Source organism: Choloepus didactylus, chromosome 17 (genome assembly GCF_015220235.1).
Source record: "Choloepus didactylus isolate mChoDid1 chromosome 17, mChoDid1.pri, whole genome shotgun sequence".
Classification (NCBI taxonomy): domain Eukaryota; kingdom Metazoa; phylum Chordata; class Mammalia; order Pilosa; family Megalonychidae; genus Choloepus; species Choloepus didactylus.
In genome coordinates this window covers 29,096,987-29,112,643 of record NC_051323.1, presented here as the reverse complement: position 1 = coordinate 29,112,643, position 15,657 = coordinate 29,096,987, and the positions used below count along the sequence as shown (strand labels likewise).

The 15,657-nt window shown below is 35.0% G+C and overlaps 1 protein-coding gene across 6 annotated transcripts in view; it reads left to right on the top strand.

Moving 5' to 3' along the window:
* EHBP1 (EH domain binding protein 1) overlaps window positions 1–15,657 on the top strand; it is an 870,491-nt gene that overhangs the window by 604,265 nt on the left and 250,569 nt on the right. The gene's annotated exons all lie outside the window — the stretch shown is intronic.

Genomic DNA, 15,657 nt, shown 5'->3' with positions numbered 1-15,657 from the left:
ATAGATGGCCAAAGGTTTATTTTTCAACTTTGTACAAAAGAGTGAAAAGTAATTTTCTTTTCCCCAGAGAACTTACTGTTAGGTTTCTTATGTACATCTACAGAAACACACATGCCAACTTTTAATACACAATAAGAGCAGCATAATGTTTTGTGCTTAGCTTTTCTTCCTTTACCCATACACACTGATAGTTTTTAAGTATAAATGAAATAGAATGTAAAAATTTTGGTTGTCTTTTTTCCAAAATAATACTTAAAATATTTTTTGAATCATGGTTTATGTAAAGTTTCAGTGCCATTTGACACTTTGAATTGTATAGCATAAACCATTTACAAAGCACTTTCACATATTTCATGTTACTGCATCCTCTCAAAACCCTGTAGATAAAGCCCATGGATTGTGTGATGTTTGTTATGGGTTTAGTTAAGTTCAAATTTTTATCTTTGTTGAACACCTCTTTCCATGGCTTCTGACTTTTTCCTAATTTCTAAAAATAAGCAGAGGCAGATCTTTTCCTTTGTCTTCTAAGTTCCCCCCATTCCCTGCACCTCTTTTCTAGAAACGCACACATATATACACATACGCTTTTTTAAACATTATGAAGAGAGGTGCACTGGTTTTATCACCCCTAGTTCCCATGAAGCTTTTGAGCCCCGTGAAAGGATCTTATTCTCTCCTTAAAAGTAGACAAGCATTTAAGAACACATGAGTAAATAGTTTTCTTTTTTTTTTTTGTCCTATGCAATGAACATTTTCTGACTGCCAAAATATAAAAATGTGGACATTATATACAAATTTCTGTGTTTTTAAAAGGACTGAAATACTGCTTACAGTTCTTCTGTTCTTAGTTATGCATGGCTTTATATCAGGTCACTTTGCATGCAGTAACCTGGTAGTAGTTTTGTTGCCTGTATTGTAATTTGAGCACCAACAGCGTATTGGTTGCCATACTAGATACATCCCAGCTCCCTGGGCACCATTTTATTGACAGAAAGCTGTTTCCATAGCATGGTAATAATTGCATAAAAGCAAAGGAAGTAGATTGGAATTTTTATCAATAGTTAACCTGAAATAACCCTTTGTAGATAATGTACTCCAAATAAAAATCTCTTTGAGGTCTTAGTTTTCAAAGATGCTACCTTTTAGGGTACTTTCCTTTGCTACTATGTTAATGAATAAACAAAAATATGTTTACCAGGCGGGCTGCTGTAGTGTGTAAAGGCGCATGTTCATTTCATGAAGGCACATGTTCATTTCACTTACTTTTGCTTGAGAGGCAAACCCCTTTTACCTAATAGTGGATGGAAGATACCCAGCCATGAACTCTTTGGCTTACATCTACCTCAAAAACAAAACAAAACAAAACAAAAAACTGCAAATGCCAGATGAAAACAGTAGCAGAAAAGGTGATAGGAAGTAGGTACCATGTCAAACTCTTATAGATGTGTCTGATAAACTTAAAGCAACTTGTTAACTTTCTGGGCCTAAGTTTCCTTTCTTATCTTAAACAGAGATAACAACATCAGCCTCACCTATTTAACAGACATTAATAAAGATCAAATAAATAATTATCTCAAAGTAGTTCACTAAACAGGTGATAACAATACTCATAAACATTCTAAGTTGTGTTGGATCAAATATAGATCAGTTTTTCTACAAGGGGTGTCTGGAATATGTGGAAATAGAGCAGGAGACATAAGTGGAATTGAAAGTTAATTTTTGCCTTATTGAACAACATATTGTGAAAATCTCAGCTCTTTTTTCTCTGCGAACTTCCAGGTACGGTCAGTTGTCTTTTTCTCTTCAGAGGCAGTGGGGGTGGTGAAGAGTGAGGGCTCTGAACACTTCCTAGCTGTGTGATCCAGGGAAAGGCAATGAACTTTTCTGTACCTCAATTTACTTAGCTATAAAATGGGGATAATAACAGGGCCTATTTGATAAGAGTGTTGTGAGTTAACACATGCTTAAAACAGTGTCTGACACATGTAAATCATCATTATTGTTAGTTGTGTTATTTATCTGACTTAAGCAGGAACTGGTGTTATAGAAATCGATGATGTAGGAAATGTTTAGCCATTTCCACTACAGGAAAAGGTCCCACAAGGTATGTTGTCACATGATCTCTCTGGTGACCTCTTCAAGGTTTCGTATTAAATGCTCTAGAGAAAATAATTCTGCATGTGATTAGGGTTGATGAGATTATACAGTTCTTACAGAGAGCTGTATAGTAGATTTACCACACAAACCATGTGTTATCCATGATTTCTTATTGAAAAAGTTCCCTGTAATCAGCTAAATTCTTTATTTGAAATGGGAGTAATTTGAAGTGTTGATCATTTTAACAATATTTGCTGATTTTTAGCTGAAAATGTTAATCTTTATCTTACCTCTTTTTATTTTTGTACTGTATTTTAGAGATTTATACCTTAACTGAATATGATTGTTCAGTTTTAAATTTTAATAATTAGTTATGGTTTTTCAACTTCAGAAAGTTTAAGATTTTTATCACCCTGGAGCTGAAAAGTACTTTAAGAAATCACCTGCTTAGCCTTCTGCTCCTAGGCAGGGCTGTACCTAAAACATCATAGAAAGCTATGGTAATTATCTATATAATTTTTTTAATCTAAAGAAGGAAGATCCTATACCTTACCCTGAAGCAAGCTCAACACTACAAAATATTTATTTAAGTATTTAATTATACTGGAAGCTATGATGTTGGGGCATCAGTTTGAGGACCTGGAAAGTTCCTTTACCTCAATTTTCATACTCTTTTAGTTACCTGTAGAGAGAAAATAACTTTTTAAAAAACACTTAATTTACTGCATTCTGTGTTACCAGAATCTGAAAGTACAAGAAAGAAGTGAGTGTTCTAACAATAGTATTTTATACATAGCCCTTCAGGTAAGTTTGGAGGTGGCCATAGAAGTTGCTAATATAGCCACCTGGAGGAGGAGATGAAGAGCTCTGTGTGTCCACCATGTCTCCTTTAGAAACCACCTCATTCGAATTCAGACATTCTATTCACCATATTAGCAGTACTCATGTGGTAAAATGCAGAGTGCTGTTTAAACATGAAGAAGAAAATGTGCTATCTGTAGCTTGGACAAATTCAAGTATTCAGTAGTTCTTATACCAGTCATCTGCAGCCCATAATTGGGTCTTTCACCTATTCTCTGCTTCTTTGCACAAACTAAATGTCCCTTGTAGTGATAGCACTTGTGCTGCTTACACTTTGAAGCTGTACATGTGATACTTTAACCTAGATTGTCCTCATAAATTCTGATGTCCCTGAAAAGTCTCATGTACCACATGATTTAAAGTTGTTCAGTATGTCTCTGGCAGAGAATAACCCAACTTTTCTTTTTTTCTTAAATGTTATTTGTAACACGGGCTCTATAATGACCCTTTAAAGAATGTTAGTATCAGGAAGTGTTTCTTTATTATGTGAGGGTACAGGTTTTTAGCTATATAGGCTATAAAAATTTGGAGCTGTATCCCAAGATTTGCTGGTTAAGAAATTTTGAAAACCATAGAATTATGTTTTGTAGTTGACAGTTGTCTGGAGACTGTCTAAACTGTATCAATGAAAAAAAATCTGATTGTAGTTGTTGTGAAGTGACCTAAATTAGGCTGATCATGTACAAATCTTGGGCATTTTTTAAGAGGGTAGATAATGGTGGCCACTGAAAACTTTGAAGGTATTTCTCCACCCTTACTAGCAGCTTATAATGCAATGACTACATTCTGCCACATAGAGATACTTTTTAGTCAAACATTTATTAGCATGCAGGCACAAAGCAATTTCTTAACAGTTGTTCTGTAAGATCCATGAGGGAAGCTTCCATCTCTCTTTCATTTTAGGAATTCCAACCATCACCTTACATGAAGGGTTCAATAGAGTCTAGATGTGCAGCATTCACAAGACAGTATTAATTTGTCCTTTGTTCAGCATCTGGCAACCAGAAATGCACCCAAACCATGAAAGCTTAGATTTAGGGCTGTTAAGGGGTCAACCGCAGGTAGCATTTCTAAGAGATGCTGTAGACCTAGCTGGGTTTTTATACCCTGTTTAAGCAAGGATAGAGAACACTGTAAGGTATTTTTATCTAAGTCACAGTTTCTCCATGTTTTAATTTTAAAAATAAAAGCCCATTTTAACATTATCGTGTTAATCAAGAGGCTATACATTTTACCTATAAATAACATTTCTGATATTCACTATGCTAATTAGCAGTATCTCAAAATATGATCAAGTTGTGGATAAAAGAAGTGCTTATGATTGTTACCTCTGGGGTGTGGCTGTCTCTGATACAGTGCTCCCTGCATGTGGCTTCTGAATTAGGACTACTGACTGCCGCTGGAGTTGAACTTTAACTAGCTGACACCTTCACTGTCTATACAGAAGTGTTATAATTATGTTATGTGCATCCTAATAGGAGTGTTGTTAAATATTTGAAATGGTGGAAATGTTATTACAACACTTGCTGTTTTTCAGGTGGTTATGTTGTTAAATTTTTTCCAGAATACATGTGATCAACTCACTTACTCACTATTGCTCTTCATCAGACATTTGAGGGGCTAGACTTGACTTTTAACTTTGCCATAGAACTCTTAGTATATTTATTACTAATACTTAAAATCATATTTATATTTCTGTTACTAAGTAGCATAATTTACTTAAATTTTATCATTTAAAGCCCTTCCTATCTCATAGAGTTTATTTTATGTTTATGTTTTTCTTTATTACAGAAGTTGTGCATTTACAAAAAAACATGCATGAAATACAGGATTGTCATATACTACCCTATTGTTAACACTTTGCGTTTTGTGGAACATTTCTTACAATTGATAGTAGCACATTTTTATAATTGTAATATTAATTAAAGTCCATGGTTTAAACTAGGGTTCACTTTATGTAGTGCAGTTCCATGGATTTTTTAAAAAGTTTATTCTGTTACTATGTATAAAATCTAACATCTCCCTTTTTAATCACATTCTTATATCTATTTCAGTGCTGCTAATTACTTTCACAGTGTTGTGTTACCTTCACTACCATCCATTACCAAAACATTTCCATCATTCCAAATAGGAACTCTGTATATATCAAGTCGTAACTTCCCATTCCCTATCCCTACCCCGTCCCCTGGTAATCTGTATTCTAGATTCTGACTCTGTGAGTTTGCTTATTATAAGTAGATCATATTATTGAGATCATACACTATTTGCCCTTCTGTGTCTGGCTTATTTCACTCAATATGATGTCTTCAAGGTTCATCCATGTTGTTGCATATATCAGGGCTTCATTCCTTTTTACGGCTGAATAATATTTCATTGTATGTATAGACCATATTTTATTTCTCCATTTATCAGTTGAAGGACAGTTCAGTGGCTTATATCTTTTGGCAATTTTACATAATGCCACTATGGACATGAGTGCGAAAATATCTGTTCAAGTCCCTGCTTTCAATTCTTTTTATATAGGGAGTAGTGGAATTGCCAGGTCATATGGTAGTTTTATACTTAGCTTTCTGAGGAACCACCAAACTGTCTTCCACTGCATCATTTTACTGTTACTAAAACATCAGTAATGAATGAGTATTCTTATTTCTCTGCATCCTCTCTTTCCACGTGTTATTTTCTGTTCTTTTTTTAATAGCAGCCGCTCTAATGGTAGAAATGTATTCTCATTGTGGTTTTGATTTATACTTCCTTGATGTCTAATGATGTTGAGCATCTTTTCATGTGCTTTCTGGCCATTTGTGTGTTTTCTTTAGAGAAATGTCTATTCAAGTTGTTTACCATTTTTTAATTGGGTTGTGTGTCTTTTTGTTATTAAGTTGAAAGATTTATTTATATATTCTGGATATAAAAACTTTATCACATTTGTGGTTTCAGAAATTTTTCTCTAATTCTGTAGATTGTCTTTACTTTCATGATAAAATCCTTTGAGGAACAAACATTTTTAATTTTGATGAGGCCCCATTTTGTCTCTTTTTTCTTTAGTTGCTTGTGCTTTAGGTATAAAGTCTAACACAAGATTTTGAAGATGCTTCCCTATGTTATTTTTCTATGTGCTTGATAGTTCTAGCTTATGTATTAGATCTTTTGTCCATTTTGAGTTGATTTTTGTATAAGATGTAAGGTATGGATCATCCCGTTTTTGTTTTGATTGGTTTGTTTGTTTGTTTGTTTGTTTGTTTTTCCAAATATAGATTCAGTTTTTCCTGCATCATTTATTGAAGAGATGTTCTTTCCCAATTGACTGGTCTTGCCCATTTGTCAAAAATCAGTTGGCAATAAGTGTGAGGGTTAATTGCTGACTTCCCAATTTACTCTATGGTCTATATATATCTGTCCTGTGCCAGCACCATGCTGTTTCTGTGACTAAAGCTTTATAATAAGTTTTCATATCAGGAAGTGTGAGTCCTCCAACTTCATTCTTCTTTTTCAAGATGGCGTTAGCTATTTGGAGCCATGCACCCTTTCCTATAAATTTGGTGATTGGCTTTTCCATTTCTACAAAGAAGGATGTTGGAATATTGATTGGGATTACATTGAATCTATAAATTGCTTTGGGTAGTATTGATATTTTAATGATATTTAGTCTTCAAATCCATGAACATGGAATATCCTTCCATTTATTTAGGTCTTCTTGAATTTCTTTTAGCAGTGATTTGTAGTTTTCTGTGTACACGTCCTTTATGTACTTGGTTAGATTTATTCATAGACATTTGATTCTTTTAGTTGCTATTGTGAATGGAATTTTTTTCTTGATTTCTTCTGATTCCTCATTGCTTGTGAATAGAAACACTACTTATTTTAGGGTGTTGATCTTATACCCTGCCACTTTGGTGAATTCCTTTATTAGCTGTAGGAGTCTGTTGTGAATTTTTGAGAAGTTTCTATATATAGCTTCATATCATCGGCAAATAGGGAAAGTCTTACTTCTTCCTTTCCATTGGATGCCTTTAATTTCTATTTCTTGCCCAATTGCTCTGACTAGAAAATAACAAGGCTGACAATGAGCATCCTTGTCTTTTTTCCTAATCTTCACCATTAAGTAGGATGTTAGCATTGGGCTTTTCATATATGCCTTTTATCATGTTTAGGATGTTTAATTCTATTCCTGCTGTTCTAAGTGTTTTTATCTAGAAGGGGTGCTGGATTTTGTCAAATGCCATTTCTGCATCAGTTGATATATTACATTAATTGATTTTCTTATGTTTAACCAGTCTTATGTACCAGGGATAAATCCCTCTTGATCATTATAATTTTTTTAATATGCTGTTGGATTTGGTTTCCTAGTATATTGTTGAGGATTTTTGCATCTGTATTAATAAGAGATCTTGGTTTGTAGTTTTTTTTTTTTTTTTTTTATCTTCTGGTATCTTTATCTGACTTTGATATGAGGGTGATGTTGACCTTAAAGTAAGGGAGTGTTCCCTCTTCTTCTATTTTTTTGGAAGAGTTTGAGCAGAATTGAATGAGTTTCAGCAGGATTGAATGTTTCGTAGAATTCCTCTGTGAAGCCTCTTTTCCTTGTTGAGAGGCTTTTGGTTACAGATTCAATCTCTTTACTAGTAATTGGTTTGTTGAGATCTTCTATTTCTTCTTGATTCAGTGTAGGTAGTTTGTGTGTTTCTAAGGATTTGTTCATTTCATCTAGGTTGTCTGATTATTTGTGTACAGTTGTTCAAGTACCCTTTTATAGTCCATTTTATTTCAGTGTGATTAGTAGTAATGTCCCCCTTTTCATTTCTGATTTTCGTTATTTGTGTCCTGTTTTTTTGTCAGTGTAGCTAAAAGTTTGTGGATTTTATTGATCCTTTCAAAGACCCAACATTTGGTTGTGTTGATTCTCTCTACTATTTTTTTGTTGTTGTTTTCGATTTCATTTATCTCTGTTCTGATCTTTGTTGTTTCACTTCCTTTGTTGTTTCCTACTTTGGGGTTAGTTTGCTAATCTTATTCTAGTTCTTCCCATTTTGAGGTTAGGGTCTGATTTTAATTCTTTTTTCTTTTTTTTTTAATGTAAGCATTTAGAGCTATAAATTTCCTTCTTGGCACTGCCTTTACTGCATCCCATGTTTTGGTATGTTTATTTTGATTTTCATTGGCTTCAAAATATTTCCTAATTTCGCTTGTGATTTCCTCTTTTACCCGGTGATGTTTAAGAGTATGTTGTTTAATTTCCACTTATTTGTGAGTTTTCCATTTCTTCTTCTGTTATTGATTTCTAGCTTTGTTACATTGTGGTTGGAGAATATGCATTGTTTAATTTCAGTTTTTTAGAATTTATTGAGACTTGTTTGTGACCCAACATATGGCCTATCCTAGAGAATATTCCTTGTGCAATTGAGAATTACATGTACTCTGTTTTTGTTGGGTGCAGTGTTCTATACATTTCTGTTAGTTCTAGTTGGTTTAGTGTATCATTCATGCCCTGTACCTCCTTATTAATCTTCTATCCAATGTTGAGAGTGGTGTCTTAATTTGTCCTATTAATGAGGAACCATCAGTGTCTCCCTTCAAATCTGTCAGTATTTGCTTTATATATTTTGGCACTCTGCTGTTATATTCATATATATTTATAATTATTACATCTTTTTGTTGAATTGTTGTCTTTCATTATATAATGACTGTCTTTGTCCCTTGTAACCATTTTTACTTAAAATCTACTTTATCAGATATTATTATAGCCGCCCCAACTCTCTCTCTTTTTTATTAAATTCACTTTTATTGAGATATATTCATGTACCTTACAATCATCCATGTGTACAGTCAACTGTTTACAGTACCTTCATGTAGTTATGCATTCATCACCCCAATCTAGTTTTTGAACATTTTCCTTGTACCAGAAAAAGTAAAAATAAGAATAAAAAATAAAAGTAAAAAAGAACACCCAAATCATCCCCCCACCCCCCCATATTTTTCATTTAGTTTTTGTCCCCATTTTTCTACTCATTCATCCATACCTGGATAAAGGGAGTGTGATCCACAAGACTTTCACAATCACACTGTCACTCCTTGTAAGCTACATTGCTATACAGTCATCTTCAAGAGTCAAGGCTACTGGATTGCAGTTTGATAGTTTCAGGTATTTACTTCTAGCTATTCCGGTACATTAAAACCTAAAAAGGGTTATCTATATAGTGTGTAAGAGTGCCCACCAGAGTGACCTCTCGACTCCATTTGGAACCTCTCAGCCACTGAAACTTTATTTTGTTTCATTTCTCATCCCCCTTTTGGTCAAGAAGATGTTCTTAGTCCTACAATGCCAGGTCCAGATTATCCCCAGGAGTCATCCTGTGCCAGGGAGATTTATACCCCTGGGAGTCAGGTCCCACATAGGGAGGAGGGCAGCAAGTTCACCTGCCGAGCTGGCCTAGCTAGAGAGAGAGGGCCACATCTGAGCAACAAAGTGGTACTCAGGGGAGACTCTTAGGCACAGTTATAAGCAGGTTTAGCCTCTCCTTTGCAGTAATACCCAGCTCTCTTTTGTTTACTACTTGCATGGGATTTATTTTTGCCATCATTTCACTTTCACACTACTTGAATCTTTGAATTTAAGGTGAGAATGTTGTTGAAAGCACATAGTTGGGTCATGCTTTTTTAGCCATTTAGCCAGTCTCTGCCTTTTGACTGGAGAGTTTAATCCGTTTACATTTAAATGCACTACTGATGATACCCAGCTTTCTTCTGTCTTTTGGCGATGTAGGCTTTTGTAAGTCTTATTCTTTTTTTTATTTTTCAATGCTGTTAATGCCTACTTTTATATTTATTTGTGTGTGTGTGTGTGTGTGTGTCTGTTGTACCATATTGAGTGTCTTCCCATTTCAATCTGGATATATTTTTCATCTGTTTTCCTTGTAGTTACCATGGTGTTAAAATTTAACATCCTAAATATCTAACAGTCACATTTGGTTTGATACCAACTTAACATCCATAGCATACACATGTACTTTTCCTATACCGCTTTGAACCCCCACCTTTTTTGGGGGGTAGGGGTTTAGGAGAGGTACTTGTTACCACTTATAGCTTTGTACATTGTATATTTGAAGCCATTTATCATTACTTTTTATGCATTTGCATTTTAGCACCCATAGGAAGTAAGAAGTGGAGTTACATACCCAACAATACACTACAGTAACTGGCATTTATATTTATCCAGATGGTTACCTCTATCACGGGTCTTTTTTTTTTTTTTTTTTTAAATTCTGGTTTGAACCATTGTCTAGTGTCCTCTTATTTCAGTCTGGAGAACTCTCTTTAGTATTGCTTGTAGGGCAGGTCTAGGGGTGATGAACTCCCAAAGGTTTTGTTTACCTGAGACTATCTTAATCTCTCCCTTATTTTTGAAAGAAAGTCTCACCAGATATAAAATTATTGACTGGATATAGAATTATTGGTTGTTTCCTTTCAGCACTTTAAGTATTTCAACCCACTGCCTTCTTGCCTCCATAGTTTCTGATGAGAAATCAGTACTCAATCTCTTTGGGACTCCCTTGTACATAACATGTTGCTTTTCTCTTACAACTTTCAGAACTCTCTCCTTGTCCTCTGTAATCAATATATGGTGGGATGTATTTTTCTTCATATTTATCCTGTTTCGTGTTCTCTGGGCTTCCTGGATATGCATATTCATTTTTTTTTTTGCTAAGTTTGGGAAGTTCTCTGTCATTATTTCTTTGAATATTCCTTCTGCCTTTTTCTGTTTCTTCCCATTCAGGGATTTCCATAATGCTTGATGTGCTTGATGGTGTCTCAGAGGTATTTTAGGGTATTTTAGCTTTTAAAATTCTTTTATTTTTCTGCTTCTCAGCCTGACTCATTTCAAGTATCTTGTCTTCACGTTCACTGATTCTTTCTTCTGCCAGCTCCAGTCTGCTCTTGAAACTCTCCTGGGTATTCTTCATTTCAGTTATTGTGGTCTTCAACTCCAGGTGTTCTGTTTGGTTCCTTTTTGAAACACTTCTCTTTACTTAGACTCTCATATTGCTGATTCATTGTTTGCCTGATATCCTTTAGTTCTTTCTCTGTACTTTCCTTCACCTCCTTGAGCATTTTTCAGATCATTGTTTTTAAAGTCTTTGTTCAGTATGTCCATGTTATGGTCTTCTTCACTAGTGTTCTCTGGATTTTTATCCTCTTCCTTTGGATGGGCCATCATTTCCTGTTTCTTTGTCTTGTACTCTTGTTGCACACTGTACATTTTAACATTTTAAAATGTTAACTCTGGGATTCATTCCCTGAGATGTCTGTTTCTTGATTTTCTAACCATCTAGTTATAAGACAGATTTTCTTGAGTTTCAGCCCTTCTATCAGGAAGGGCTGCTGAAAGTGAATGCCGTGCACAGGGTTTTCCATCTTTCTAGGCCTGTGCCTTGTCCTGGGCTTTTAGTGGTTTGTTGTTTTGGAGTTCCCCTGTTTACAGGAGTTTGGCTGTCCCCTCCGTTTCCTAGGAGACAGACCTCCTTGTCCAGGATGTTTGAAACCTGCTGGCATTTACGCCAGACTGCCTGCCTCTATGGTTTCTTACACGCCTTTGTCTCAAGCTGCATTTGCTTGAAGGGCAAATTCTGGGAGGAGGGGCACATAGGGATGGACTTCCCCATGTCAGTCTTTCCCAGCCAAAGCAGGACCAGGAACCCACAGTGGAGGCACAGACTGGCTCCAAAATGCCCTGGTGAGGGGATTTGGAAGAGTGCCAAAAGCTTCTCCAACAAGGTGAGCTTTCCTGGCCTGTCCCTGATGAAGTGCAGTGCGCTTAAGACTCTACCATCGCCATCCCTGCTCGGGGAGTTAAAACAATGGCTACCACTGCTTTTGTCCTGGGCAGGTTTAAACCATGGTTGCCTTCAAAACTGGGTCCCCAGCAATCCAAATTCGCTAAGTATAAGCCGTGATCAGCGATCGGCCATGCCCACCCGGGGTCTTGGGGAAGAGGATTTTTATGTCCTTTCTGTCACCAGCAAAGTAGCCATGGACTGGACCCCATACTGGCCTGCTGCTAGAGTGGGAGATGGGTACTGTTAGCTGTGGCACAGAGAGAGCAATTTACTGTTCTTTATCGTAATTTATCAGTGTCTTCCCTGGATGCTGTACAGTGTTATCTGGCCTCTGGAGTTTCAAAATAATTGTTTTAGACAATTTCTGCCTGTTTAACCATTGTTTTAGTGGGAGGACTGAGTCCTGGAACTCCCTACTTTGCCGTCTTCCCACAGTTCATCCTCACAGAGTTTATATATTTAAATTTCACAAGTAGATTGGTTAGTTTTTTATTTCATAACCGATTTCATTCATGGTCTTTAGAGAATAAAACTCATGCATTCATTTTACACTTATTAAGTACCTGCTGTGGGCTGGGAATTACACTAAACTCTGACATAATTCTCAAACTTTAATATACATTAGAATCATCTTGAGAACTCATTAACTCTAAAGTGAGATCCAGGACTTTGCATTTTTGCATATATCCCAGGTTCTCCTGATGCAAGTGATCCTGGTTTACACTGTGAGGAACACAGTCCAAGAAGTAACTAATTCACCAGACTGGAACACCTGCCTAGAAGACACAGTCTGGTGGAAACAAACAAGGAAATAGAACTAATAATTGATATCATACAGGATCAGGTGCAGGAATTCTAACTCTGGCTGAGGAACAGGGAAGACTTTCTAGAGATTTGTTACCTTAACTCAGTGGTTTTCAACTGGGGGTGATTTTCCATCCAGGGAACATTCGGCAGTGTAAAATGACATCTTTCTTTGTCACAACTTGGAGGGGTGTGCTACTGGCATCTAGTGGGTAGAGACCAGGGATGCTGATTAATATCCCACAATCAAGAGAACAGCTCCCACAACAGAGAATTATTCAGTCCCAAATGCCAGTAGTACCAGTTGAGAAGCCCTAGCTTAATTATTTTCTTCCTCTCTCCTTAATCTGTTGCTCTTCTCCCCCTCCCGCCATACACACATAGTTTTTAGCAAATTATACAGGTATTAAATAAGAATAGATGATCATTGTAAAGGTCCAACAATAAAGAAATATAGAGTGTAAAATATGAAATGCCCCCCCACCCCAACTCTTCTAGGCACTTTTTCATGAAATTACATAATTGCCCATGCATACACATTACTGGATTTCTGGTGAAATGATTGAAATTTATCCTAATGAAATAAGTATGAGTGTAAAGAAAACTAAAAGGATTTTCACTTCATTGCTCTTATAATATGAAAAGTTATGAACAACTTAAATCTCCAAAAATTTGGGATTAGTTAAATTATGCCCATAAAATGGAATATTTTTAGCCATTAAAAATGACATAACAGTAAAATATTTATTAATATAGATGCATATTCAGTTAGAGAAAAAGACAATTTAAAAAGAATATGTACATTGTATGATTCAAGTTTTCTTAAAAATGAATATAAATAAACTAGAGAAATACACAATAAAATATAAAATGCTTCTCTGTTGTGGGATGACATATAATTTTCATACTCTCCTCTGTACTTACTAATTTTTTTTTTAATAATGAACTTGCGTTACTTGAGGAGTAAGAAAAAAATGGTTGTAAATTCATAAAAAAGAAAACAAGAAAATATTAACTATATTAGTAACAAAAATGGCAGACAAAAGGCTAATATTTTCAATAATCAAAGCTCTAGAAATCATTTGTTTAAAAAAGACTAAGATCCAAATAAAATGAATAAAGGGCATGACCAGTTTCACAAAAGAGAAAGTACAGATGGATAATAAACATGAAAGTATATTTAAGGTCATGAGTTATCAAAGAAATGTAAATTAAATCAGTGAGATACAAGTTTTCTCCTAACAGCTTAGCAAAGATTTATATATATAGATAATGCTGTTGTGGGTGTGGTGAGTGAGACTGGCACTGTTGTGCACTGTAGACTATAACTTGCAGTAATTTTCTGGAAAGCAATGTAGCAATATGTATAAAATCTTAAAAATGTTCAAGTACCTTACTCAAAAATTACTCTTCTAAGAATCTGCCCTAAGAAACAGTCAGAAATACTAAAAATACTTTGAGCATAAATGTATTCATTGCAGCATCTTATCTGAGAATCAAAAATTAGAAATGTCCAAAATGTTTATTAATAGGGAATAGTTATGTAAATTTGTGGGGTAACCATATTACAGAATGATACACAACTTCTAAATTTAGGTTTACAAAGTTCTAATGTTAAGTTTACAAAACAAATTATAAAATTTTACTAATGGTATCATCTAAACTATTTTAAAAAGACTAGAGAAAATATATCAAAATATTAACAGTGGTTTTAGTTTGGTAGTAAAGTTTTGGAGTGATTCTGTAAAGTACTTTTAATTTTTTATAGTAAATTTTCTCATATAATTGGGGTGAAAAATATTAGATTAGATTACAGAAAAGACAAGTACAGAGGCTATTGCTATGGTCTACTCACATACACAGGGCTTGAATTTTGGAAGAAGTGGTATTGGGAATGAAAAGAAGGGTGCAGATACTGGAGGGATTTCACAACTAGAGCCAACTTGGTTTGGTGGTTCTGGGATTGGATTGCTTGGTGTATAGCAGTGTACAATTCATTGAGATGAGAACTTAAGGGAGAAACTGCTGGAGAGGTGGAAACGAGTTCAGTTTAGCCATACTGAGTTTGTGATGCCAGAGAAAATGAACAGTGGGCACTTGAGTGTTTGAGTCTAGAGCTCAATAGAGCTCAGTGGTGGGTGTGTCTAGTTATAAAGATATGAGGGTCATTATCGGCAGATGCCTTCAAGTCTGGCCACTGATGACATAATCCTTGGGTACCAAGTCTTATTTACACTAACAGATGATTATATTTTTCTTAGAACACTTAATGGAAACTAATTTTAAAATCTGCTGTTTTCTGTTTATGATTTAAAAAAACTGAATACCTTCCAATATTATGAGTAAACTTTCTGTTGCTTTCTTTAGTGTTACGTGAGAAGGGATTGATACAAATCGCCTTTGAGTAACTTAATAGTAGACTTGACTTCAGGGTCACTTTAAAAACTTTTTAATTTGAAGAGCCTTCAAGGCTTTTAAACATCATTTGAATACTTTAATTTACATTTTAATGTATATCTATCTATAGTTTCCCTCTTTGAGAAGGTTGAAGTTTTTAATTGGGAATTTTTTAGAAGTAGGTTAGATTTTATTCTAAAATCAATATAATAGTTTTTATATATGTTTTGAGTACATATTTAAAACAGATTTTTAGGTTGATTCTTTTTGATTTGCATTTGTGCTGTCAAACCCTCTTCCATCCGACCATCTAAGTTGGTTATTTTAGCTGATGTGGTTTCTAATTAAGTCTTTGTGGTTGAGAGAGTTCCCTGTGACATGTCTGCTTTAGTATTTAATTGCTCCATAGACTCCAAATTAAATTCTGTAGTATTCCATTTTGGTCTGCTGATGAAGCAAAGATCTTTTCGGCATGGCCCGAGAAATGAGGTACTGTGAAAGCTCAAAGGACCACATCATAATATTGAATATTGAAAAAGTTAGAACTGTTTAACTTCCAGATTTGAAAATAAAGTTTAAAGTGTTGTCACCTAGTTAAATGAAAGAATGCCAGGCACATAATAGGCCCTAGTAAGTATCTGTAGAATAAATGAAAACAAAATCATTG